Source organism: Neopelma chrysocephalum, unplaced genomic scaffold (genome assembly GCF_003984885.1).
Source record: "Neopelma chrysocephalum unplaced genomic scaffold, ASM398488v2 Primary Assembly neopelma1_24, whole genome shotgun sequence".
Classification (NCBI taxonomy): domain Eukaryota; kingdom Metazoa; phylum Chordata; class Aves; order Passeriformes; family Pipridae; genus Neopelma; species Neopelma chrysocephalum.
This window is the reverse complement of record NW_020897693.1, coordinates 13964737-13991604: the sequence shown is the minus strand read 5'-3', so window position 1 is coordinate 13991604 and position 26868 is coordinate 13964737. Positions and strand designations below refer to the sequence as shown.

General features: G+C 36.2%; 1 protein-coding gene across 6 annotated transcripts in view; it reads left to right on the top strand.

Annotated features, from left to right (window-relative positions):
- Positions 1-26868, top strand: part of LRRC4C (leucine rich repeat containing 4C) — a 505344-nt gene that overhangs the window by 267520 nt on the left and 210956 nt on the right. The window contains exon 1 of one of the 6 annotated variants that reach the window (XM_027704164.1): positions 25916-26000. The exons of the other annotated variants lie outside the window; for them this stretch is intronic. The gene's annotated coding sequence lies outside the window, so the exon portion shown is untranslated. Of the gene's footprint in view, positions 1-25915; positions 26001-26868 lie in introns of those variants that run through there. 6 annotated transcript variants of the gene reach the window in all.

The following is a 26868-nucleotide window of genomic DNA, read 5'->3' as shown; positions in this document are numbered from 1 at the left end:
ATCACATAGTCTTTAGAAGAATAACTATCACCTTTTTTAGGAGAACATTTAATATTATGTTTCTTTGGGAGAATTAATTTTATAAAATTGCCTTTTGAGATGTTCTGCTGAAGTATCTGCTGAAGTAAACCTGAACATTCATGTTGCAGTTAAGTGTCTAAGTAAGTCAAAAGATAGGACTACAGTGAAATATTTAAATCTGAAAGTGTATTAAAATGAGTTTTGTGGAATCCTAGAATTAGAATGGTTTGGGTTTGAAAGGACCTTTAAAGTTCATCTGGTCCAACCGTCCTGCAATGAGCAGGGGCATCTTGAACCAGAGCATATGGCTCAGAGCCCTGTTTAATCTGACTTTGAACACTTCCAGGATTGGGAAATTTTATAGCATTACTGTTCAGGGTCAGGAATCCAGAAATTCTGTCTAAACTAGATCTTTTGCTTGTGGTCAGCACCAGCTTTAAGGTAATTTTTAAGTTTCATGTTACATCTATGTTATCAACATAAACGTTGTGTCTTGGAAGTGCATGGACTCCAGAATTTGCAAATCAACTGAGATATCTGCAAAGGAAGTATTTTGCTTTTTTTGACAGGAATTTCTCTATCCAAGTACTTTCAGCTGTGGAAACACAGTACAAGAGAACTTTGGAAGAAAAACCAACTGTTCTGATTGACCGTGAATGTTAGGCAATGATAAATTAAAAGCTGGTGCTGCAGGCACCATATTCTGATGATTCCTCACAGAAAGAGCTACAATATCTCAAAATGCTTTGCGGTTTTGGTCTGTTAGTTTAGCTTTAAAAGAAATAGATGCATGTATCACTGTATGATAAAATATATTTACAAGTCAAGGAAACATAATTTAATAGTATGAAAGTTGGGAGTAGCCTTGGCTGTAGAGACCATAGAATTGTGGACTTCAGTATAGAACGAGGAGGAAGCAGGGCACCAAGTAAGGTTACAACCATGGACTTCAGGAGAGCTAACTTTCCCTTCTTCAGGGATCTTCTGGGAAGAATCCTATAGGAATAGGTTCTGCAGCGAAGAGGCGTCCAAGAGAGTTGGTTGATATTCAAAGATCACTTCCTCCAGCCTCAAGAACAATGTATCCTAATGAGCAAGAAATTGGGCAAAGGGGGCAAGAGACCTGCATGGATTAATAAAGAACTCTGGTCATTACTCAAATGTGAGCAGGAAATACACAGGAGATGGAAACAGGGTCAGGCCACTTGGAATGAGTACAGAGAGATTGTCAGAGTAAGTGGAAATGAGACAAGAAAGGCCAAGATGCACCTGGAATTAAATCAAGCCAAGGATGTCAACAACAGCAAGAAGGGCTGCTTCATATACATCAGTAAGAGAAGAAAAACTGAGGATAATGTGGACCCATTGCTAAATGGAGGAGGGACCCTGGTGATAGAAGATGAAGAGAAGGCAGAGTTACTAAACGCCTTCTTTGCATTAGTCTTCACTGACAAGACCAGCCCTTGGGAATCTCTGACACAGAAGACCAGTGTAAAGGAATGTTGGAAGAAAGACTTTCCCTTGATCAAGGAGGATTTGGTTAGAGAACACCTAGGCAAACTTGACACCAACAAGTCTATGGGCTCTTGATTCAATGTATCCACAAGTGCTGGCAGAGCTGGTGGACATCATAGTGAGGCCACTCATGATCAGCTTTGAAAGGTCATGGTGATCAGGAGAGGTGTCTGAGGACTGAAAGAAAGCAAACGTTACCCCAGTCTTCAAAAAGGGCAAGAAGGAGGACCCAGGGAAGTACCGACCAGTCAGCCTCACCTCAATTCCTGGACCAAATGACGAAGGGCTTCATTCTGGAGGCCACTTCTAACCATATGGATGCGAAGGTGATCAGGAGTAGCCAGACGGATTCACTAAAGCTAAATAGATTCACTAAAGCTAAATCGTGGTTGACCAACTTGATTGACTTCTACGAAGAAACAACTACCAGGGTGGATGAGGGAAGAGTAGTGGATATTGTCTACCTCAGCTTCAGCGAGGCTTTTGACACCATCTCTCACAACATCCTCACAGACAAACTCAGGAAGTGTGGGTGATAAGGTGGATTGAGAACTGGCTGAATGGCAGATCCCAGAGGGTCATAATCAGCAGCACAGCATTTAGTTGGAGGTCTGTCACTAGTATAGTCCCCAGGGTACAATACTAGGTCCAGTCTTGTTTAAATTATTAAAAATGACTTGGATGAAGGGGCAGATGCCTCCTCAGCCAGTTCACTGATGACACAAAGCTGGAAGGAGTGGCTGATGCCCCCAGAGGGCTGTGCTGCCATTCAGAAGGACCTCGATATGTTGGAGAGATGGGCAGTGAGGGACCTTCTGAAATTCAAGGGCAAGTGCAGGGTCCTGCTCCTGGGGAAGAATAACCCCAGGCACCAGCACAGGCTGGGAGTTGACGTGCTGGGAAGCAGCTCTGTAGAGAAAGACCTGGGAGTCCTGGTGGACAACAAACTGTCCATGAGCCAGCAGTGTGTCCTTGTGGCCAAGAAGGCCAATGGTATCCTGGGGTGCCTTAGGAAGAGCATTGACAGTAGGTCGAGGAAGATGATCCTCTACTCAGCCCTGGTGAGGCCACATCTGGAGTGCTGTGTCCAGTTCTGGGCCCCTCAGTACAAGAGAGACATGGAGCTCGTGGGGTGGGTCCAGTGGAGTGCAACAAAGATGATTAAGGGACTGGAGCATCTCTCTTAGGAGGAAAGGCTGAGGGAACTGGACCTGTTCAGCCTCAAGAAGAGAAAACTGAGAGGGGACATCATCAGTGTCTATAAGTATCTGAATGGAGGTTGTCAAGAGGATGGAGCCAGGCCCTTCTTGGTGGTGCCAAGCAACAGGACAAGAGGCAATGGGCAGAAACTGATGCACAGGAAGTCCTATCTAAACATGATGAAGAACTTCTTAATTGTGCAGGCAGCCACACACCGGAACAGATTGCCCAGAGAGGTTGTGGAGTTGAATATCATTGGAGATATTCAGCATCTATCTGGATGCAATCCAGTGCATTGTGCTCTGTGATGACCCTGCCTGAGCAGGGAGGTTGGACCAGGTGACCCACTGTGGTCCCTTCCAACGTTACCCATTCCATGATTCTGTGATTATATTAGTATTATTCTACTATTATTAAGACTAGTGAATCATCATTCTTCATCTAAAATGTCCATATTTTCTGCTAGTGCTCTAAAAAATTGAATAATTTAATATATTGCAAAAATGCAAGAACCCCAAGATAGAATCATAGTATCTGTTTAAAATGATGGATTATATATCAGAGAAGGTGTATGAACTTCAGTATAAATTTTTACCATGTTTAATACCAGTGAGACTGATGCACAAGTGCAGTTTTTACGTACAATGGAAAGTGTTAGATTGAGTAGGAATAATATCTATTTGCAACAGGTGCGGCAATCTTAGAAAAGAAGACTGTAATTACTTAAACTCGATTTAACCAAATTGTGAAAAGCAACACATACTGCCTCATAAAATGATGTACTTTTTACATTAAAGTGGTGTCTTGTGTCAGTAAATAACTATCTAATTCTCTGCTCCATCCCATGATGAAGTAGAAGAGTTACTCAAGTTAGTGAAGCTGAAAATGGCAAAGAAAGATTGTGGGGACAGAAGGCTGTTATGACCTGTCCTAGAAGGCGAGGGTAACCCAGGTTCTTGCTAATAGATCCCTCGAGATGGATTAGAGTGAAACAACACTGAATGATCAGTGTTTGCAAATATATATATATGTAGGGTTTATTTTAGAATAATTTGGTTGCAATGGAAAGGAGGTATGTAGCCATTTTGGTTGTTATCTATTGTAATATAGCAATAGGAAAGCATAAAGATATCACTTAGGAAAATGTATAAGGGAAAACAAAGAAAGAAAGAGAAAGAAAGGATAAGAGTAGTAAGATGTCACCACCTGTGGATCTTGTGATGAGACTTGATTATTGTGGTTCTAGGTTTAGTCCACTGGTCGAAGTGATGGTCACAGTCTTGTGCTGTTGTGGGTGGGGGAAGCCCACTAAACACAAAGTCCGATGGGTTAATATACACTGAGGTTCGAGTGGGAACCCCCAGGTACTTCTCCTCGGGGGGAAGCTTTCAATCCTCTGGTGGAAGGCCTCAGAAATGAGTCTGAGGGTGCTCTGTGGGTCTTTGATGGTTTATGACTCCTTCTAAGATGTGACAGCTTCCTCTCACATCAGCTTAATTAGGCCAGTTATGCCCCATCAGAAGGGATGAATACTCTCAGGCTACATGTGAGAGTGAATGGGAATATCCCATGTGAATGTGACATTCTTTGGGGGGTGGGGTGAGGAGTGGTGTAAGAAAGGACAACTGGCATGATAAAAAACACTATCCTGTCTCCACATGGTCTGCTTCTTATCTGGCTCAGAGCCCAGCTTGTATCTGGTGATAGGTGTTCAGCCCCACTGTCTTATGCAGACCAGAGGCTTCACCACCACACATCCAAAAGCTCACCTCCTGCCCCCTGGGGGGTGCAAATCTGTCCTCAGCAAAGCTCCCTGCAACCTCCACAAATGGTTGCAGGGCTAAGGGTTGGACTCAGTGATTCTTGTGGGTCCCTTCCAACTTAGCATATTCTGTGATTCTGTGGATTGGGATAAAAATACTCATTGCTTTAATGAACTGTGTGCACTGAGGTAAAGCTGTCAATCAAATATCAGTGTTACACCTGTATGGAAGGTTCCTGTGTAAATATAATTCAGTATGATATTTGGCTCAGATTATTGGCATAGTTTGGATATTTGGGGCTTGCAATTTTGAAATTTGTCTGCCACTTTTAGTTGTATTGTTTTGAATTGTTCCTCCATTACCAAGCGGAAAGGTAGATGATTTCTTTGCCACTTAAATTAGATGAGAGAATGGCAGGTTGTTTGGGCTTTTTTATTAAGTATGAATAAATGTGTCCATGCACTTTAGCCCCCTACCCACACACACTACTTTAGGAAGAGAAGTAATTGTTCAGGGCCACTCTGACTTAACCAGAGGATGTGACAAAATGCTACTGTAGTAAGGTGAGACGTGGCTAAAAGCAAATCTGCCAAAACTATAATTAAGGTAGATGGAAACCTATATTAATGAAACTTATTAAGAAGCTGATGCAGGAAGAAAATGTGGTTTGAGAATAATTATTTGAAAGCAAAATCATCAAGGCTTATTCTGTGAAGTAAAAAACAGTTATGCATTTCATGACAGTTTGAAATTAAAAGAGTGTAAAGGATTGCAAATCAATAACAATAAAAAGTGCACTAAGCTAATGGATCCCTTGTTTCAAATTGAAAGTGACAGTTTTGAATTCTAGAGTAAATCCTTAGTGATGGCCCTTTTCATTACTACACAGCAGCCCTTGCCATTTTAGCTTCCACAGCTGTACTCACTCAGCTACGTGCTGCTTTGATCTATGACTCTATTTGCCATGCCTTTCAGGGATAGGGAAGTGGGAACTCATTACTGAAAAACACCCGAGTGATTTGGAAGATAGATTTTCGTGTCACCAGCTGATCCCTGAGGCTCAACATCCACCCTTTGAACAGAAAGTTAAGTAAAACCTGAGAAGATGTTTTCCATGTTGTGCTTTCAGAAGGGACCTTGCTGACTAACTGATTTAATGGGCATATCTGTTTACAGGCACTTCTGTGTTTTCCAGTAGAGTAAATGCTTTTCCTTGTAGCAAAGAAATAGGTTGGTGGGTTTCTTTGGTCCTGTCTCCTGCTTTTAGCTGTGTGCTATTCCAATTATATTCTGGATTGGTGATGCTTGACATATAGGAGTTGAAATAATTAGAACTGATTGGAATAATCAAGATGAAATAACGCAATATTATACCATAGGAAAATATTCTGTAGATAGAGGTGCTTTTGCCTCCCCCTGTCTCCTGGATTTCCTTAATGCTACAATCATCCTTTCCTGTAAGACATTTTGATAGTTTTTCCTTTTAATTACTTTTAAAATATTTTATTCAGGAAAAAAATCAGAAGTACCTTATGTTTACTGGTATATTAATGAGTGTGCTTCAAGACAGCAGCTGGGTTGTATGAATAATTAGTTTTGTTTCTCAAGATAAATAAAGGATGACTCCAGCAAAAATCACATAAGGTTTCCTTTTTAACATCATTGAAAATATTCTTATTTTATTTATGTTTTTAACAAGAATGTCTAACATTTTTGGAGTGAACACGTCTGGAGAAAATGTAGTTGAGAAAAGACAGAAACAAGTTTGTATTAGTAAAATATTAAAAGCCTTTGAACTAAATATTTCTGTGATCATTTTTCCAGAGTGGCTATAAAATAATAGTAACCCATTCCATATTCCAAACAGGATAAATCTTCTGTTTAATATGTGGTAGACAGCTGTTCTGCTATCATGTAAAATATTTGAGGAAGTGTTAATTTAATGATTAGTGAAAATTGTCAGAGTCATTTTGATATTGTCTAAATAGCTTACATTCAGATAATTGTAATTGTTTGGACATTTGCTAGAATGTATTTTGTGCCGAATTCCTTCCTCCTCAGATTTGGGGTCTAATCCTCTACCTTTGTAATTAACAGAAAAAATTTTGGCTTCAGTTTTGAGTTTTAGATTATTCACACATCCATTTCCCCAGAAAAACAAACAGTTAAAATGATCCAAGGCCAAGAGAGTTGGAACTGTTCAGCCTGGAGCACAAGGCTCAGGAGGGATACTTATTAATGTTTATAAATACCTGAATGGAGGGGTGTAAATAAGACAGAGCCATGCTCTTTTCAGGGTGCACAGTGACAAGACCAGAGGCAATGGGCACAAACCGGAACACAGGAAGTGGCCTTAGAATATCAGAAACACTTTTTTCACTGTGAGGGTCACTGAGCACTGGAATAGATTGGACAACTGGAAAAGGAGGTTGAGTCTCCCTCTTTAGTGATTTTCTGGGGCCACCGGGAGATTGTCCTTATGTGTTAAGATGTTAGTATAGTTTTGGAATAGGTTAGTGATACAGTTGAACTTCCACCAGTGAAATCAGCAGTATTGCTATTGATTTCAATGACAGAAGTACTGTTTTTTGTTAGAAGTATTCATTAATATTACTGTTATGCATATAGGACAAAGGAAAAGAATTAAAACTGGTAACTTCAAGTTGAGAGTTGTATTTCTGGTTTAGTTGATGGCTTGCTCTCTGACCTGGGGCAAGCTCTTTTAATTATCTGTACCTTCATTTTCCAATTTGTAGAACCCAGAAAACAAAATGTAACCACCTTGCAGGGATTTTTTTTCAATTAGTGCTTGTAAAGTGCTCTGAGCTCCACAGATAAAAGAACCCATAGCAGTAGGAACTATTGTTATTTTTGTATCATTATAAGATATGTTAACTTAGCTCTATGACATTAATCTCCATTTATCAAGAGACTTATAACTAATTCCTGGCTAGTTCTCTTGTGGATTATAATTTTCGCTATATACTGAAGATTTATGTCACATTGGTATATAATGATGCTAAATTTTATATCTGTATGCACTGTATATTCATGAGATAATAGATATTTTTTAAGGCTGCTGGAAATAATTTTTGCATATTGACTATAGTGATTTTACACTTGACTGATGCTATATTTTTACCTGTTCTTATAACATATTGTAATTAATTAATACATAATTTTTAAGTGGGAATAAAACGAAGTGTTGTGTCATGTGGCATTATTGCACTTAGTTGAAGTGCACCAGTATGAAAATCATTACGTGCATTTGTGCACTTGCTTTGGTAACTGCATTATTGCATATCAAACCTCAGGACAAGGATAACACGTTACCCTGAAGAATGAAACTTTTTTACTGCACACAATGTCTAATATATTATTTTTATTGTACCTGAAATAGAAACTTATACTATCGGGGTTTGTTACGTGACATTCCCTTGCAGAGCTGTATCTCTCAACTAGTAATCAAACATATTGCATAATACCAAAAGAGTTTTGAAGGGAAGGAGCTATGTAAAGAAATATTAATAGGTGATGTGGTGTCAACTAACTGATGTTCTTGGCTTATGCATCAGAGAAAACCTGGTAACATGGTGAATTATGGTAGGAGGCCCTGGAGGGGAAACCGTATGAGGAGATTGAGGTAATTTGGTCTGTTCAGCCTGGAGGAGACTGAGTGGAGGGAACTCATTACAGTCTACAACTTCCTTGTGAGGAGGGGCAGGCACTGATCTCTTCTCTTTGGTGACCAGTGATAGGACCTGAGGGAATGTCATGAAACTGTGTCAGGCGAGGTTTAGGTTGGATATTAGGAAAAAGTTCTTTACCCAACGGGTGGTTGAGCACCAGAACAGGCTCCCCAGGGAAATGGTCACAGCACCAAGCCTGACAGAGTTCAAGCCATGTTTAGACAATGCTCTCAGGCACATGGTGTGATTCTTGGGGCTGTCCTGTGCACGGCTAAGGTTTGGACTCAGTGATCTTTGTGGTTCTCTTCCAACTCAGTATCTTCTGTGATTCTATGGATCTCTCCATTATGTGTAAATAATTAGGTTTAAATAAGCAGTATCTGCAATGTTTTTTCACTTTATTTCTGTTTGCTTTACATGCTTTATAGGTAATTTTTTGCTAATGCCCTCCTATTGTTTTCAGAGTTACTTGACATTTTGAGAAAGTTAAGGAGTAATTTTTGTCTATTAGTATTGTTTCAGATACTTTACTGATATAAGTGAATATGAATATAAAAAGATAATTTCTATAAATATTATCAATAAGTTTTATCAATTAATATTAATTATGTTAATTAACTAATGTTAATTGTATTATTAATTATTTTAAATAGTTTCATGTAAAATTATAGTATTAATCATGTAAAATTATATTAATAATCAATAAATATTGTTATTTAGATAACATAAATAAGTGAATATGTAAATTATATATTTGATTGTAAAATCCAGTACAGTTTTTGTTGTTTTGTTGTATATGGTTATCATATGATATATAATGGTCAACAAAAGTTATTACTAGATCATAAGGACAAGTAGATGATGGTCAAGGGGATGCTGCAGAAACTGAAAGTGATGTTTAAAGTGTTCTTGCTTTAAACTGTATTTTTAAGGACTCAGTCCTCATCTCTTGGACCATAGGACAGATTATTCAGTTAATGTCAGAAGCAGTTCAGTGTAGTTGGTGTGGTTTTGAGTTTAAACACACTATATGCTTTCACGGAGTAGTTTGCACTGACAGAGGAGAAGTGTTACTTCTCTTGTAAGGAAGAAGGCTGTAGCAAGGAGACTGTTCAGGTGAAAAATAGAAATAGACAGCCATAGAGGCTTTTGCAATTGTTTGACCAAAGCCACACTTCAGCCCCTTTTGCTTTCAAATAAAAGTCTAGGTTCATACTTAAGTACAGCGACATGTTTAGGTAATTGTACGTGTAAGTTTAGGTATTTATAAAACTAATTGCACTATTAAGATTGGATCCTGAGTTGAATATTTACAGACTGAAGTGACTTTTTCTGATCTAGATTAATTATTATGCTATTTCACTTCTAAGAGTATGATTTTTCATCAAAACCTGTGTCATTTTACAGACATGTTAAACTGGTAATAGTGAGTAAGAGGAGATTAAGTATCACTTCTGTCACAAACAAATATTATACCATATGTTTTTCATTAGTACTTCAATTCCTTCTTTTGCATTTATTGGTTTTACATATTAACACAAAAGAAACATTAAATAAAAGGAGTCTCTAATTGTATTAGTGTTGCCAATTTTATTTAAAATAGATGTTTTGCAACCATTTTAACCTCAAGCAAAGAAGCTGTTGCCCCAACCAGTCTAATTTAATTGATGTCACAACTGAACAGAAGTGATTCATCCCCAGCAATTTCAATGTTTTCTTGAATTAAGGTACATAATAAGATAAAGAGTACATTCATGGCATGCAGAGTATTTAATCTGGAAGTTAAAGTGTCTACTCACAAAATAAGACTTTTAACAACTTGATTTGATTTTAATCTTAAGCACTCTTCCTTCCTAGTTACAGAAACACTGAAACATTTTAATGTTCTGTAGTTATATTTTTCAAGACATACTTTAAAAGAGAATCTTTAGTCTATGTGTAAGAAAACCAGGCTGTGAATGCTCTGAAGTAAAAAAAAGTTTGATTAAAGTCTTCCAGAATAAGCTTGACAGAAATATTATTCTCAGTAGAAATTCTGCCTAGGATTGAAATGGAGTTGGGGTTTAATCTCTTAAGTCTCAACACTTCTTTGCACTTTATCTGAACGGAGAAATTCTGAGGTTAACTGGATTAAAAAAAAATTCAAGTCAGACATTGAATTTGTGGTTTTGTTTTTTCTTCTAGCATGGCAAACAGTCTTTATTAACAACATTTCTTCATTGATTTTTCTGGTATAGTTTTAAAATCCCTCCCTAATCATCATTGCATGTCTTTTCATTAAAATATTTGACCTTCACAAAAATGAGTTTCTTCTTTCTTTCCCTCTTTCTCTCTTTCCCTCTTTCTTTCTTTTCCCTTTCTATTGGCAATCATATGTCAAACTGATGAGTATCATGTCACATGCAATGTATGAATAGTTTGGCACAGCTGATGTCCTGCAGCCTTTTATCAGTGTTTGCTTCCAAGTGAATATTTTTAATTGGATGACACCAATAAGAATGCTATTCATTGCTGAGCTGCATGTATCCTGTATGTGGCTTACTGTCCTTTTTCTTTCTCCCTCCTAACTATATTCAATTAAAAAAAAAAAGATTTTTTTTAGCAAGTTATTTGATTGATTTTAAACCAAACAATATGAAAGACAACTTGTCAAGCTTAGCAGGTTTCTGAAAGTACTTTGTGGTTGAGTTGTATTTATGAAAACAAAACTATTGAGGCAATAACTATTATTATTCAATAATAATGAAATTAGCTATTTTAGTTGCACATTGTTCATTAAAGAAAAGTCACTTTGCTGCTGCTAAATCTTATTTTGAGGCACACTGTTTTAATAATTCTTCCTAGGAATGTTTTTTGTTGAGATGTTATTAAGCGAGAGATGCAGTTTTGATAAGAGGCAATTGTCTGTCTGTCCGTTACTGTGCAGAGTTAAACTGTCAGCTTCCCCAGGTTGTGAGAGATACTGAAATCATGCTCAAGTGGGACTGTGTTTGAGCTCTGCTAAAGAAAGCTAGAAAAGACACTGCTTTCAAACTGAAAAACAAATTTGGGAAATATGAAGGGAAGAAAGAAGGGAGAACATAAATGGAAGAGAGGATACAATGTATGCAAAGTTATTTCATAGAAAGGACAGAGAAAGGTCAACTTGAAAAATTTGAGTTTGTAAGATCTTTACATGCGTTAATGTTAGTGAATTACCATCTGATAGTACACGTGGATGGTCGAGCCACAAACAGGATGATGAACCAGATTTCAAAATACGGAGTAAACTTTTTAGTATAGCTAACTGCTGCTTTATCCTGCTGTTGGCACACTAATTTATACAGAGAGCTGGTGATTATTAAAATGATAATCAAACTTTTGAATCATATATACTTGATGAGACATTTGATATGAGAAGCAAGTTTGTATTGAAGTGAAACTCTACATTGCAGAGTGAAGGGAGTAGCCCACCATCACCACATTTCTGAGAATACGAGTTAAAGAAACAAATGTAAAATTCTGAACATACGGGGTATGGTCTTGCTTGTTGCAATTGTGATCATTGTTACCTTGGAAGGAAGACAAGAAAATCTGTATAAGTGTTTATGTGGCCAAGAGAAAGTACTGCAACTCTCATGTTAAAAGCATTAAATTAAAATTAATCCTGGATTAATTTAATTATTGTGTTATTGGGAAAACATTGTGTTGCTTATGGTCACAGAAACATAGTCATGCTGTTCTTCAAAGAATACATTTGTTCACATTCATGAATAAATTTCTTGTCTTCTTTAGGAGGATATTTTATCCTGATCCTAAAAAGTGCTGATCTACCAAAAAGTTCAAATTATTTTATTGAATTTTGATAATCTAAGTTCATGTCAAGATTAAGCTTTTTTTGATGGTTAAAAGCCCTTTCTCTAGAGTATGTACATCTGAATCATTCAACACACACAAAAAAAATGCCTATGGGGTACAGAATTTTTCTTATGGAATATTTTTTGCCAGTATTACATGAGAGAGGCAACTAAGAGACTACCTCTTCCTTTGAATGATGGAGTATTTTGTTTTCCCTATTAAAGGAATGCTATCCATTAGAGCACAGTCTGGGCCACCCATTCTACATAAATATAGTCACATAATTATTGTTCCTAGAGCAAAATTAGAGTTGTATCCTGACAGAAAGGAAGTATATTATCAGTTTTCAAATTATAAATGACAAATGATTAACATAGGCTGAAAAATAGGATTACTGATTTCAGTAAAACTTGCTGTAGGGAGTTTTCAGGTCATCCTGAGGTGGGCTGGTCTGTGAAAGTACTAAGTACTTTATCATAATTATTTTACTTGTGATTTCTGTGACATTACATCATATAATCAGGGATACTTCTGATTTTTCTCTCATTATATTTAATAAAATCTGAAATCTCCAGCATAAAAACCATGCATTCCTTAAATAGCCGATTCATTTAGAAGTATGAATGCTTGTAGTTGTGGTCAATGGTCATTAACAGCAGGCAACGGCAATTCATTAGTGCTTCTTTGTTTTTGTTTTGGGGTTTTCTTGGTTGGGTTTTTATTGTTGCTGCTGTGGTTTTGGGTTTTTAGATTGATTGTGTTGTGCTTTAATCCCAGCTGGCAACTAAGCCCCACGCAGCTGCTCGCTCACTTGTCCCTGGTGGATAGGAGAAAGAATTGGAAGAGTAAAGGTGAAAAAACTTGTGGGTTGAGATAAAGTCGGTTTGATTGGTAAAGCAAAAGCTGTCTGCACAAGCAAAGAAAAACAAGGAATTAATTCACTGATTCCTATGGGCAGGCAGGTGTTCAGCTAAGGTTCAGGTGTTTTACAGGAAAGCAGGGACCCATCACACAGAACGGTTACTGGGGATAACAAACATCATCACTCCAAATACACGTCCGCTTCCTTCTTTCCTCAGATTTATATGCTGAACGTGAAACCATGTGATCTGGAATATCCTTGTGGTCTGTTGGAGTCAGCTGTCCCAGCTGTGTCCCCTCCCACGTTCTTATGCACCCTCAGCCTCCTTGCTGTGGTGTGGTGAGAAGCAGAAAAGACCTTGATGGTGTGCAAATGCCACTCAGCAATAACAAAAGCATCACTATATTATCAACCCTGTGTTCAGCACAAATCCCAAACACAGCCCTATACCAGCCACTGGGAAGAAAATTAACCTTACCCCAGCCAAAACCATCACAGTTTGCTTTTTCTCTGTATTGGTTTCAAATGGTGACCAAGAGCTACACTGATGAATTTGCTATACTTCTGTCATTTGTAGAATTGGTTAAACTCTTGTGAACATTCCCATGCATTGCTAATTTAGGTTGTAATCTGAAGTTGGGGAAAAAACAAAGAGGTAGTTTAAGGTTAGATAGAATCTCTGTGAAATATTGTTAAACAGTTTCATATATTTAGATTGAAGTTTCAAATGAATATTCAAAATTCAGGAATCATTGTCCAGTTCTTATTTCTGTTCTTGGTATTGTATAAGTACTAATGTTTCATCCGTTGGAGTTATCAGATTATGTTTTCCTCATGTTCGCTGCTCCCTTCAAGCCCCTATTCCACTATTCTCTCATAGAACTGCTTTCATAACTTAGCTGACAATAGTGTGGATGATTTCAGGAGAGGAAACTTGGTACAACACACTCTCCAGTAGTGATATTTGCTGTGCAAAGTTCAGAGAATCAGAAAATTACTGTTAAAAGTGGTTGAGATATTCCTCTAAGATAGGAAGGGAGCAATTGTATTAAATATCATATTTTCTGTTATCGCTTTTCTGAATATGACAGCACCATAAAACGCTGCCAACATTTGTATGGTACCCTATAATGTATCTAATAACTGGCCTTCATCTTCTCTTATAATAATACATGAATTAAGTATGTTTACAGTTGGCAGCAATCCATTTCAGTGCTGGGATATAGCACTGGAATTATGTGCTTCTCTCCAGCCCTTTCTCTTCTGCCCTTTAAAGACCATGATGACATTCTCACAATTTAAAAGGTATTATACAGAAGAAAACTTTAAACTTTTGTCTTCTGACAGTTGAAGAGAATTAGTGACCATTTAAATATGTGCTTTGTCCAAATAAGCAATTTAGATTTGAGTTTTCACAATGTCTTTTGTTAGTTTCAGTGAAAGTGAAGAACAGCATGCAAAATACAGAGAATCACACTTTTAAAAATTATTATTCAATTATATGCTTTAAAGTAAAAGCAAACATCCATCTTTGTTCCTCCTTTCCTGCAGTGTTTCTCTTGTAATTCAAGCAAAAAAAAAATAAACAAAGGAGTAGTAGGCAACGTCTTAGATTTTTATATTGTTATTCTTGTACATTTAGCGTGGCACCATTGAGCTGCTGTTGACTCAAATAGTGAAATTCATAGTTTATTTAGGTATTTATACAACTTAATTAATATGCAAAAAATTATGCTAAAATTTTCATCAAATACTGTGTAGTTGGTGTAAAAAATTGGAATGCAATTATGGTGTTATGAATGATTAAAATGTTTGCCGCATGAGGCATGCCATGAAGAGACTAGTATAATTTGTGACAAGAGAGCAGGAAAAGGTCCACTGGAGACAGTGTCACACTCTCTGGACCAGTCTGGAGGACTTATGCTACACACGAAGAGATAGCAAGCAGGATATGCCCCATTTAAAGGTAAAAAGCAGTAATTTAGTGACTGAGACACAAAGGAATTAACTAGAACTAGGGATAAACTAGGCTAACCACTAATATGCTTCATCACTCTTGATGAGACACTTGGGGATGAAAAAGGGTCAGCTGCTACTGCTCTTTGGAACCGAGTGATCTATGATGTTCCTGTATTGCCATGTTCCAGCTCTGTTTTTCCCCATAGAATTTTTATACCTTTTATCAGATCCATGTTTTTTTCTCTTGAATCCTCAAGCTGCTTGACAGTACTTTTCTCCTCTATTTGACCTCTGCAGTTTTACCTTTTACGTCTTGCATAGCTGTAGGCTGTGTAGTCTGTTATAGCTCTTTCCTGTACACCTAGTGGGTTTCTAAAAAGTCTTAGCCAATGTTATGCACCTGCTTTGTGTCAAAACTAGAGTGGATTGTCAGAAAACTGAATCCCTCCAGAGAGAGATAGAGCTCTTTTGATTTTAGGTGCTGATGTGCAGCTCAAACCTGAAGCAATCTTCATTCCATTAAGTCAATATTAGTGTTACTTTTGAATTAAAGCGGCCTAAAATTTCCTCTTCAATCTCTAGATGCTCAGTCCTGAGACTTTTCAGCAATTACTCTGCTTAACTGCATTTTAAATCAATAATGGTGATTTTATTTTGATATTTATTTCATACGTAATGCTGCTTGTTCAAAGATGATGTACGTATCTTTTTTTCAAATGTACATTCTGCTACTCATTTGACCAAGAAAAAAGATGACTTTTTTGTCCCAAGAGCTAACCTGATTTTTAGAGGCAGAATTCCATAAATATTTTAAATTCTTCAGGCATCAAAGGAAAGTAACATAGAAAAACTTAGGTTATAGTAAAAATTAATTGATACATTTATAAATGGAGGTTTGCTGTAGGGTTGACAAGGGTGAAACATAAGACTTCTGTTTTGCATATTTACCTTCTGATTTCTGGAGTACTATAACAGATGAATGATAAGGTTGCTAAATGGATCACTTTTCCTTGTCTTTCATTTTCAACACTGTACATCTCATTAATTGAGTGTTTCTTCAAAGTTTCTTATCATACCCTTCCTTCTCAACTTTGAAATAGTACCAGGAACAGAAATAAGTGGTTGACGAAGATACATGATTGGGAAGTTAAAAACAGAGTTTATTAGGAGGACGAAAAACTCTTCAAGCTCTCATCCAGCCATGACCTGCTTGTCACGGTGTAAAGTTCTTCCTTCTAATGTGCTGACTCTAATGTGTATGCATGAGAAAAAAAAAATTAAAAAATTTAACTCTACTTTTGGAATCTATCCAGAAATATTTTCCCCTAAGCTTGTAACAAACAGCTGCCAGGACTCCATGAGTCCCTAAACATACAGTAGTGAGTACTCCTCACGAACACTGCATTAATAATGTGCTTGGTCACCAGTTTCATAAAGGACTGATCCAAAGATATACAAAGAAGAAACAAGGGCTTCAGTGATATTGCTCTACTTTCTGCCAAAAAAAAGAAAAAAAAAGAGAGAGGAAAAACATAAAAAATGTCTTTGTTACGCTTCATTTCCACAGCTTATTCAACTGAACAGTTGTGAAAGTGGAATATGCAGTAGATATCTCCAGTTTCCCTTGTCTTTCCTTTTAATATGTTGATAACTTTTTTTTCAAGTCTGAGCTTCACCCCTCTGTTATAAACTCATGGCTGGACAAGACCAGTTGCTAGACTTATACTTCAGACGCAAGTTTCTGAAAAGTTTGAAGTTATCATATCGACTTTTAAAACTCAATAAAAGTTATACCAGTATCCATGGCATCTGAATTTTCATCCATGAAAGAATGGTTAACCGAATGCAGGAAGAATTAGGACACAAGGAGGAAGTAAAAGGGTTATAAAGAAAATTACGTGGTCTTAATTGTCTGACCTGAACCAAATCAACTTTCATGTGTGCTTTGGAACAGAATAAATTGTGTATTAATAGCTTGTAAAAAACTCACAAACCCCATTGGATGGTGAAACTTTAAAGAGAACTGCAATTTACTTATTAGTGGCATATGTGATTCAGTAGGTGGTGCTCTTCCCTACTGGGTTCATATCATTTATGAATGGTTCATATAATTTATGAACCAAACATTGAGGCTGTGATAGAAGACTGCCTCATACACTTTGACCCAAGAGATCTGTGGTTATTTGGTTATTGTTGAGAACATGTCACAATAATTAGGACAGTAAACATTAAGATCATGTTTCAGATGAAGTTTCCCTGACTTCTCTCTCCTTTTACTGCTTCCCCTGAACTGTAAGTGTGGACTGGGGCCTGAATATTCTTGTAGTTCTGTGGCCAAAAGCAGTATTCAGCATTTCTGATTGAAGTAACTATGTTGACATATTTCCATCTCATTTGCCCAGTAAGTTTCTTAACCATAATTAGTCATATTTCTTATGTGTTCTTCATCGGAGGATCAGCCCTTCCACTGCTAACAGTTAACAAACATCACTGCCCCTGTCCCATCACCCCCACCAGAAAAACAAACAAACAAAAAAGGTGTGGAAAACCAGAAACTGTCATAACTGTCCCAGGTATGGATAACAAACAGTCTCATGGGTATTTTCAAGTGGTAACTCCTTGTCCTTACCTTCTTTGCAATGTTTTACCAGTAATATCCCTCCAGCACACTATTCAGAACTCAGGAAGGTAGGATACTGCTGGAGTCTCAGCTCTTCCTATACTATTAATGCATTAAAAGAAATTCCAGATTTAATTCCAGATACTGGTCTATTAAGTTTTCATTCCATCAGTCCTTTCTCAGGCACCTCAACTTCTTGCTATAATGCATAGGCCACTATGGGCTGTTTCAAGTAGTTGGGGAAGAGACGTCAGAAGACAAATCACAGTGCAAAACTGTGGATGAGAAATTTGTTCATTCCTGTTGATACTCTTTTGAGTGCTATCACAAAACAGCCAGTCAGCTGTGCTTGGTTTCTGGAATCTAAAAGCAATGATGTTGCACTTCCAACATACAATTTGGAGGTGCCAAACAGGTACCACTGAGTTGTCAGACCCTGTCTGACCTTACCAAGCTATATATCAACATAAAATATTGACTCAAGTTTTTCTGTGTCAAAGTGTAGCTTTAAATAAAAACATATGGCAGTATTTGGTGAGTTAATAATATTGCGTTCTCATGTCTTTTTCACTTCTGCTTCAAGAGTCTCTGCCATTGTGAAAAGAGAAGCTGCTTCCATTTTTCAGCCATTAGAAGTGATCAACATCTTACAGGCTTGTCTGTCACTGTAATGCAAACTTTTACACATGAAACCATGTTTCTGTAGGCCTATGAACATGAGCTTATATGGACATAATTATTACAGGAAGACTGAAAGTTTTTTTCCATGAAGAATATGAACCTATCTTAAAGTCTGATACAAATTGAGGTTGCTAAAGTACTTTAATATTAAATGAGTCCTGTTTGTTTACAGTGATCGTTATAAAAATGTGAACTCTTGCCAGAAAATCATTATAGATACAATTTTTTTTTGTAGGAAAATTCTGCTGGATTGTTGGCATTCATATGTCTGTTGGCTGTGTTTGATTTTTAGTAATTATTGCATGTTTCTACTTTTTATCATAAGTTCTTTTGTTTTGAATCTACTTAAGACATCATGTTTCCATTAATGTTTGTTTTAATTGAGACTAAATGTGTGAAAACATGGTTAAAGGTAAGTAGATCTTAAAGAGTATTCTAAGGTCTTCTTTTTTATGGTATATGATATTAATAATGCCCTACAGGAAAATAATCTAAGAACTTTATTATAATAGCGCGGTTCAGAAAGGAAGCATGACAGCTGTACATTACTGATAATTGAATTTACTGAGCTTCTTAGCACTATGCAAGTGAGTCTTTGAAACAGTAACTATTCAATTTAGATCATTTGGATTATAATTAAATCATTTCACATTTACCACAGGAGATGTCGGAATTTTAATTAGACTTTTTTACAGAAAGGTAATAACATTTATCTTTGCATCTATGTATCTATCTATCTGTCTATCTATCTATCTATCTATCTCTATATATTATATTCTACTAACCTAAGTTTAATTTTAAAGTAGATAAATATGGCAGCATTTTCTCTACATAAATTTTACTAGTTATGCGCTTCCTGGTTTTGAGTACAGATATTTTCTTCAAAATATTTTTATGTCCACAGTTTTAAGAGAGTTATATCAGATCATTTGACTCATTGAATGGTACTTTGATTTGAACATTCTTGCAAGAGAGTGGAAGCTTCAGTATGTATTGTTAAAATTACAAGAAACTTGTGATTTTTTATTGCATTAGGTGATTGAAGTGAAGTTGGGATTGCAGTTGCTTTCACTGTTATTATTTTCTTATACTCCTTTTGATCTCACTGAAATCCTCCGTAAAGTTTTTATCCACAGTGTGTCATTCACTTAACGGTGAGGAAGAAATTACCAACGTGTTAAAAAATCAATCTAGGTGATTTATTAGTAGAACCAACACTGATAAAGTTTATATTCTGGTTTTTAAGTGCTCTTCCACACAGTTACACAATTTATATAATCAGTTTCTTTTATTATAATATGTTTTCAAAAATCTTATGTTTTCCCCCAAGTTTGGAGTATTATGTATTTAATAGTGATTATTTGAATGACTTTGTTTTGTTGTTATATTTAAGAAACATAGGATTTCTTTTTAGTTACAAGATGACTGCTAATTTAAGATCCTAGAATCTGAGGTGCCTCACTTCAGTTCAACAAGGACTTGTCCTTCCTCTTTCCATGGATTCAAGTTGTTCTTAATTTTTTTGAAAGTCGGTTTGAAATGCAGGTGCCTATCAACCCTTTAAAAGAGGCAACAGATGGCTCAAGGCTGTAGGCATTATCATGTAAAATTAAGAAATCTTTTACCTTTAACAATAGTCTCTCCAAGTGGGTGGATATGAGAAAAAGCTAGTAATACAGCTACTTACACTGTTTCTGCACTGTGGATGAGGAGAAAATTTAAGTCTCCAGGGCTGTCAATCCGGTATGAAATTCAGATATTTTTAAAATTATTATTTTAGCTCTGTGAGTCATTCTGTGATACATAAGGATATGTGCAATAAATAGATAATGGGTTAGATCTGGCCAAAGTGTTTCAGTGTGACACTGGAGATGCACTTGTTATACTTCTTTGTCTTTGTGTCATTTTTCAGAAATATTTCTAGGTATGTAAAAGCAATGATTCAAGGTGAGGTAAATTCTGCTCATTATGTTCATATTAAAAAAAAAAAAGAAAATATAGCAAAAGTGTGTGACTGTAATTTCAGACACATAGATTCATGTCTCAATCTCTGATTCAGCTCCAATCATCGTATCTGATCTCTCAAAACAAGTCCTGCAACAGAGCTGATAACACATAATGTTGTATGAAAACAGAACTTGTGAAGATCTAAAATTCTCCATAATTCTAGTAGCAGTTTGTTTACTGCACAAACAACAATTTTGATTATCATTGATTTACCCTTAATGAACACAGATGCATTTAGTCATGCAGTTGTTCAGCATTTAGATATCCAACCATAATATTTGACTCAGTGTCAGCATCGATGCTGGAATTTAAAATGCTAAACACTGATCAGTGTACTCAGTAGTGTGTGGAAAAGTTTGTTACCAATTGTTTGGTGTTTTTTTCCCCCAGTGGAATGTGTTACAGAGCAATAAGGGAGAATAAACTATATTCAGTGCTTCTCTGTTTAAAACCAATTAAGACTATGATTTTGTAGTAGTAATACACATTACTGACACTGGTTCCCTCTTCTACAAGACCACCATATCATGTATTTCCTTTCTTTCAACCTGTCTTAAGAAACAAAACTCCCTGAATTTAGTTGACTGTAGATTAGAAAGGACAGTTGTCCCACTTCTCTGAGTGTACTACAGAACCCCCAATGTTCAGAAGTCTTCTGTTTTTATTAAGAAATGCATTATGGTATGCACATTTGATTTTATGACACTGTCCTTTACATTAAAAGTTTCCTGTGTCTTTCTACTTTTAACCAGCCAATGTATTTACAAACTGTAATCATACCTTCTCTTAACCTTCATTTTTCTAGAGTAAATGAGCTAAGCATTTTCCAGTTGCTCTTATAAGACTGGATTTTGTTCTTTTGATGATGATCTTATTATCTTCTACAACTTGAATTAATATTCCTTGCACATGGATTGTCATCTGCTGAAGCCCACATTAGGTTTTGTGCAGTTGCATTAAGAGAGGAGTAATAGTACCTGATGCATTATGGGGATGTTCTCTTGGTTATCCAGTAACTGTCTAGTACCATTAAACTTTTCACCTTAGTCCTCCCATATTTAATGTAAATCATTTTTACTCAGTGAGTGAAAGACCTTGGATGTACAATTAAATGTCATCCTATTTATTTTCTCCATTTTCAGGTGCTTCAATGAAGACAGATAAAATAATCAGACTTTATATGCATGGAAAAAAACTAGCTGTTTTCTTACTACAAATATCTGTCAGGTTAGGGGTGGACAATGTACCTTCAGTCAAACTACATTACATTGTATTACATTACATTGTATCTGCATCTTGGATAACTTTAGCCTTATGATTTTTCTCTGAAAATTCGCAGAGCTGCAGCTCTTGGGAGCATTGCTCCCACTGTTTTTGAGTAACTTTAATATTTATTCGTCTATAATCAAATATGTATATATACATATGTCTGTGGTAATAGATTACATAAAAATTTTTGATCTTTCTTTTTTCTCTTTTTTTTTGTTTTTTTTTCTCTGAGATCTTGGCTTTTACTATGTTCAAATCAGAAATCATAGTAATTATCATGAAAAGAAGTTATTGTTTTCCAGCTGAATCTACTTAAATTCCTAAAAAGTCTGAATTAAGAGGACATAATAATCATTCTTGGCATCAAAAGATAATGCTCCCTGTATGGATATCCAGACTGCACAGCCCAGCCACTTCACCACTGAATATCCCTACCACCTACATGCCTGATTAATGGACTGTATGCAAAGAAGCAATGTATAGTTAAAATTTTTATCCCTCTGCAGGGCTGTCTTGCTTTCTATGGTTGTAAACACATCTCCACACAGGTTTTTTCAATACTCCAGTGATATAAGATCATGTCACTGCATTATTGATTGACTGTTATAAAAAACAATAAAACTGACTGCTTTCAGAATTGCTATGTTTTAACACAGTTCATAAAATTTCTAATGTCCTACCAAGGTTAACATTAAGGTTAATTCAAGTTTACTTACACAAGAAAAAAGTATATCTTTGTCTTTTATTCCATCTAGACTCTGGATGTATTTGTAATACTTTCTCATTTTTGTTTCTTTGCATCCAGCTCAGATAGTGATTTATTCTTCTTTTGTTTTCCTTCTTATGCAATGTATGCAGTTAGAAAAGTCATGTGCTACTGGCATATCAGTGATTATATAATGCTCATGGGACCTTACAATATTTACAAGTACAAATTTTGACCATAAAACTACTGTGGATTTGCTGACTTCTTCTGAATTTAATTAAGAGGGTAAGAAGGGTGACTATTATTACAATAAGCTATTATAGCATTTTAAAAAGTAGAAATATTTTTCTGATGAATGGAGTATTTTTATATTATCTGTGGACAGAAGGTCAAAGAAACTACTGCAATCAGCAGTGACATACCATCCTTGATCTCTGGCCATCTGGACATGTGTGTGAGTAATGGGGGGTGATCATATAAAGCAGCAAACAGAGGTGATAGGGAGATGATTTTTTATCATAACTCTCTCTCTTATCTCTTTATCCACTTAGTTGCAAAAGTTGAATCTCAGATTGTCAACAAAGCCATTATTCCGCTCGTTGGTCAATGTGTGTTCATTTGCTGCTGACTGCTGCAGGGATTGATGCACTGTAAGCTGATATTTTTCTCAGGTTCATTTTTCCAAGGGCAGTTATGTGTAATCCTCACAGAATCACAGAACATTCTGAGTTGGAAGGGACCCACAAGGATCATCAAGTCCAACTGTTAGTGACCCATAAGGGACCCACAAGAATCATCAAGTCCAACCATTAGTAAATAGCCCCCACAGGGATCAAATCCACAACCTTGGCATTGCTAGCACCAGGCTCTAACCAACTGAGCTAATCTCAGGGTCATACTCATATTGTGGTTTAACCCCAGCCAGCAACCAAGTACCACAAAGCTGCTCACTCACCCCATGGTGGCGTGGGAAAGAGAATCACAATAGAGAGGGTTGAGATAAAGACAGTTTAATAGATAGAGCAAAAGCCATGCATGCAAGTAAACCAAAATAAGGAATTCGTTCACTTCTCTGGATTCTATCGTGCATAAAGGTTACTTGGGAAGACAAATGCTCTCACTCTGATCGTGTTTCTCCCTTGCCTCTTCCTTCTTCTAACCTCAGATTTATATACTGAGCATGATGCCATATGGTATGGAATGTCCCTTTGGTCAGTTGAGGTCAGCTGTCCTGGCTGTGTCCTCTCCCAGCCTCCTTGCTGGTGGAGTGGGGTGGGGTGAGGAGCACAAAAGCCCTTGATTTTGTGTAAGTGCTGCTCAGCAGTAATGAAAATGTCTCTGTGCTATCAACACCATTTCCAGAAAAAATGCAAATACAGCCCCTTACTAGCTGCTGTGAAAACTCTATCCCAGCCGAAACCATCACACCTTAGTTTGTCTGTGTCATAATAACAGGTCATAACTTATGATTATTAGGTGAAAAATTACTTAAATAATAATTCACACATGAGGGAAATCAAGGACAAAGGAGTGATGAAAATTTACATTTCTTCTATATGAAACTATTGTAGTGGTTGTTATGGTTTGTGTGCTAATTTTTGCTTTATTTTTATTGGTCTGGTAACTTTATTTTTTTTAAAATTTGTTAAAAGAGGTCATATGTGTGTTTTCACACACTTGGGGGGGAGATTCTGTTCATAGATGGATCTCAGAAGAGATGGAAGAAAAAGTAAATCAGTAGGTTCTCAGGAAAAAAACCCAAGCTTTTGTCTCCCATTTACCTTAATATGTGGCCTACAGGGAGGGATGCCTTATTGATGAAATATATAACTGCTACTAAAAAAAAATCTCGGGTATTTCACCAAAAATGTTTGCTGTTATTTTATGACATGAAAAATGTCTTTTAATTGAAATTAGTCTCTGGAGGGTGAAATTACCTATAGCAGTATTTAGAAGAAGTACCTTGATATGGCACTCTGAACTGCACATAATGAAATAAATCAAACCATACTGAATATAAACAGAACCACATGACAACTTTCTGTATATTGCTGTCTGTGAAAGGCCCATATAGAAGAGAAGATGTGTTGGCGCTATCCAGGTAGAGATCTCTGTTTGGATCAAAAGTTTTTGAGGACACTGAGGTTTAGTCTGGTGTTTTCTTGATGTATACTATTTCTAGTAAATATGGATTGATTTTACTAGGAAATATCAAGAACTAAATCTGTAAACCTGCAAAGGACAGTAAGAAATATATATTTCTATAAAAGTTTAGATTATAGGTTTTTTCAGGTGTTTTTCTCTTTGCTTGCTTATTTCATTTTTAATTTCAGTCATATTTAAGTAATAATGATGGCATGATTTCTTTTGACTCTCTCAGGGATAGGAGCCTGTCATATTCATAAATTGCAGAATGTGTATCAGCTTGTCTTTAATTCTGAGCAAACACGAAGAGAAGGATAGTACGATGCTTTTTACAGTATCATCCTACTATGAGGCTCAAATTCTGTTTCTAAGACATTTGTAAAATATAATAGCAATTCCACAGACTCAGGCTAGTCTGACTGTAGGATGTTATTTATTTCAATAGCATTTATCCATATCCATATATTAATGAGAATAGTATAGTTCTTTTTTTATATGAATTAGGTATGGACTAAGGTTTTTAGATGTCTATGAATTCCAAGTGTATAAGAATAAATTCCGTGACTTAAATTGTTCAATTGCTAATGAATAAATATTAAGTTTATTTTTTTAAACAACATAAATATGAAATCTTTCTGGTTTAACGACCTTTGCTTTTCTGATTAAAGCTAAATATTGTCCTGTCTTGATAAATTAAATCATTGGAATTTGCGGATCAGAGCGTGGAAAATAGTTTCATTTTCTGCACATGTAAATAGTAATTATAATAAGTCTATTCACTGTGTGCAGAAGTTACTTTCCCTTTCTGTGGTAAGGGAATTCTATATTGACCTTCTTAAGTGAATAGCATCTGTCACAGGGTATATTAAGATGACTTAAGTCCAGATATAAATCTGTACTGAAACCCTGTGATGACTCATAGCTTCAGTTCTTTCAGTGTAAGCCCCAGTGTAGACATTTATGTTCCAGAATGTGTCATATCTTGATTTAGTTTAAGCCAGCTAAAAATGACTTAGATCAATATAATGCAATGTTAAAGTTAGGAATGTTTACACAAAGGCTTAAAATATGAGTAGTCTTTACATTGAAATTTTGTGCCAAAAAAAGCTTTACAACCAGTAAAAATTTCTGCTGCACTGTCCTGTTTCCCAGTCTATCTCAAAGCTATCACATCTCAAGCTGTTTCTGTTACGTTTAGGAGGTGAAGGGACAGATTTGAACATGAAGTGGGAAGGGTTTCCTCTCAGGAAACCTTTCATGCCTGAGAGAAGGCACACTGAATCAGCTGATGGTGCTCCTTCCCACTTTTTTTGGACCATGCCGCTTCCCTTACAAGCATGAGGGGGAGGCTTTCCTGCTGCTGATGTCTTTTGGAAGCAAATGCATCCTGGGCATCCCATAATTAAATATAACTATTTTCATTTTGCTTTGCAATACATGTAATCTTTTACACCTGTGTGAGGCAGGTATGAAACATTCCTATTCTGATTTGCTTGCGGCGTGCACTTGTGTAGTGTTCATCCTGCACAAGTGTTACTGTTTCCATCAAAAGCCAGACAGTAAAGAATGAGTTGCAAAAGTGTGGCTCATGGCAGGGAAAGTTATTTACCATTGTGTTGACAGTACTTTTTCTTTTTTTAGGAATGAAGAAGTAGTGAAGATTTTATAGAGAAGGGAAATGAAATTATCATTAAGAATGGAGAAATACACCCTCAAAATAAATCAAGTAGTTGAAAGCGATAAAAGATTAAGAAAACATCTTTTTAAAATGTGCTTTAAGTGTGGCCTATATCCCATGCAGTGGTAAAGAAATAGTTTATTAATCTGTCTTTAATTAATCCATTTTACACGGCTGGAAATACTGTATAGTAGTTCATTCATTCAAGGCATTTTCTATGTGTGATACATGAATGTTGTTTAAGAATGAAAATGATAATCTTAATTTAAAGGATTTTTAAAAATTCTATAGTTGAATGCAGAGTCAATTTACTTCACTGAGGGTACTAGAAGTCCCTTTCAGAATTAGAATATAGGAAACATTTTAATCTGTTTTTTTCCCCATGTGATAAGTAAGAGAAATAGGTGTGCCTGTTTTATGCCACATCGTGCAACTGTGGCTATACCAAAAAATTGTATGATTTATTGGCTTAGTAAGAAAAATAGAGTTCCGTAAAATCTCAGGTGTAAATCCAACCAAAGACTCCTACAATGTGGTACTTTGATCTAATCTAGCATCATAAAAATATCTATCATCATAAAACAAGGAAATTCTTCTGAATGAGGTATTGAAAATTTACATAATTTAGGAAATTCTGAATAACTATATGAGCTTGCAGAATACATTTTTTTCATAAAATTATACAAGGGCAAATAATTCAGTCTCAGTCACCACTCATCAGGAAAAGATATTACAATGGATTTTTTCCTAATTTTTCACATTTGTAATGTGAAATAATTTGACCTTGATATTTCTGTGAAGGATGAGAAGGATTGTGAAAATAAGGTCTTATTTAAATACAACATGACAACAGATGAGAGAATTTGTCCTTTCCCAACCATATAGTCTTTGCTGTGGAAACAGAGAAATCACATCA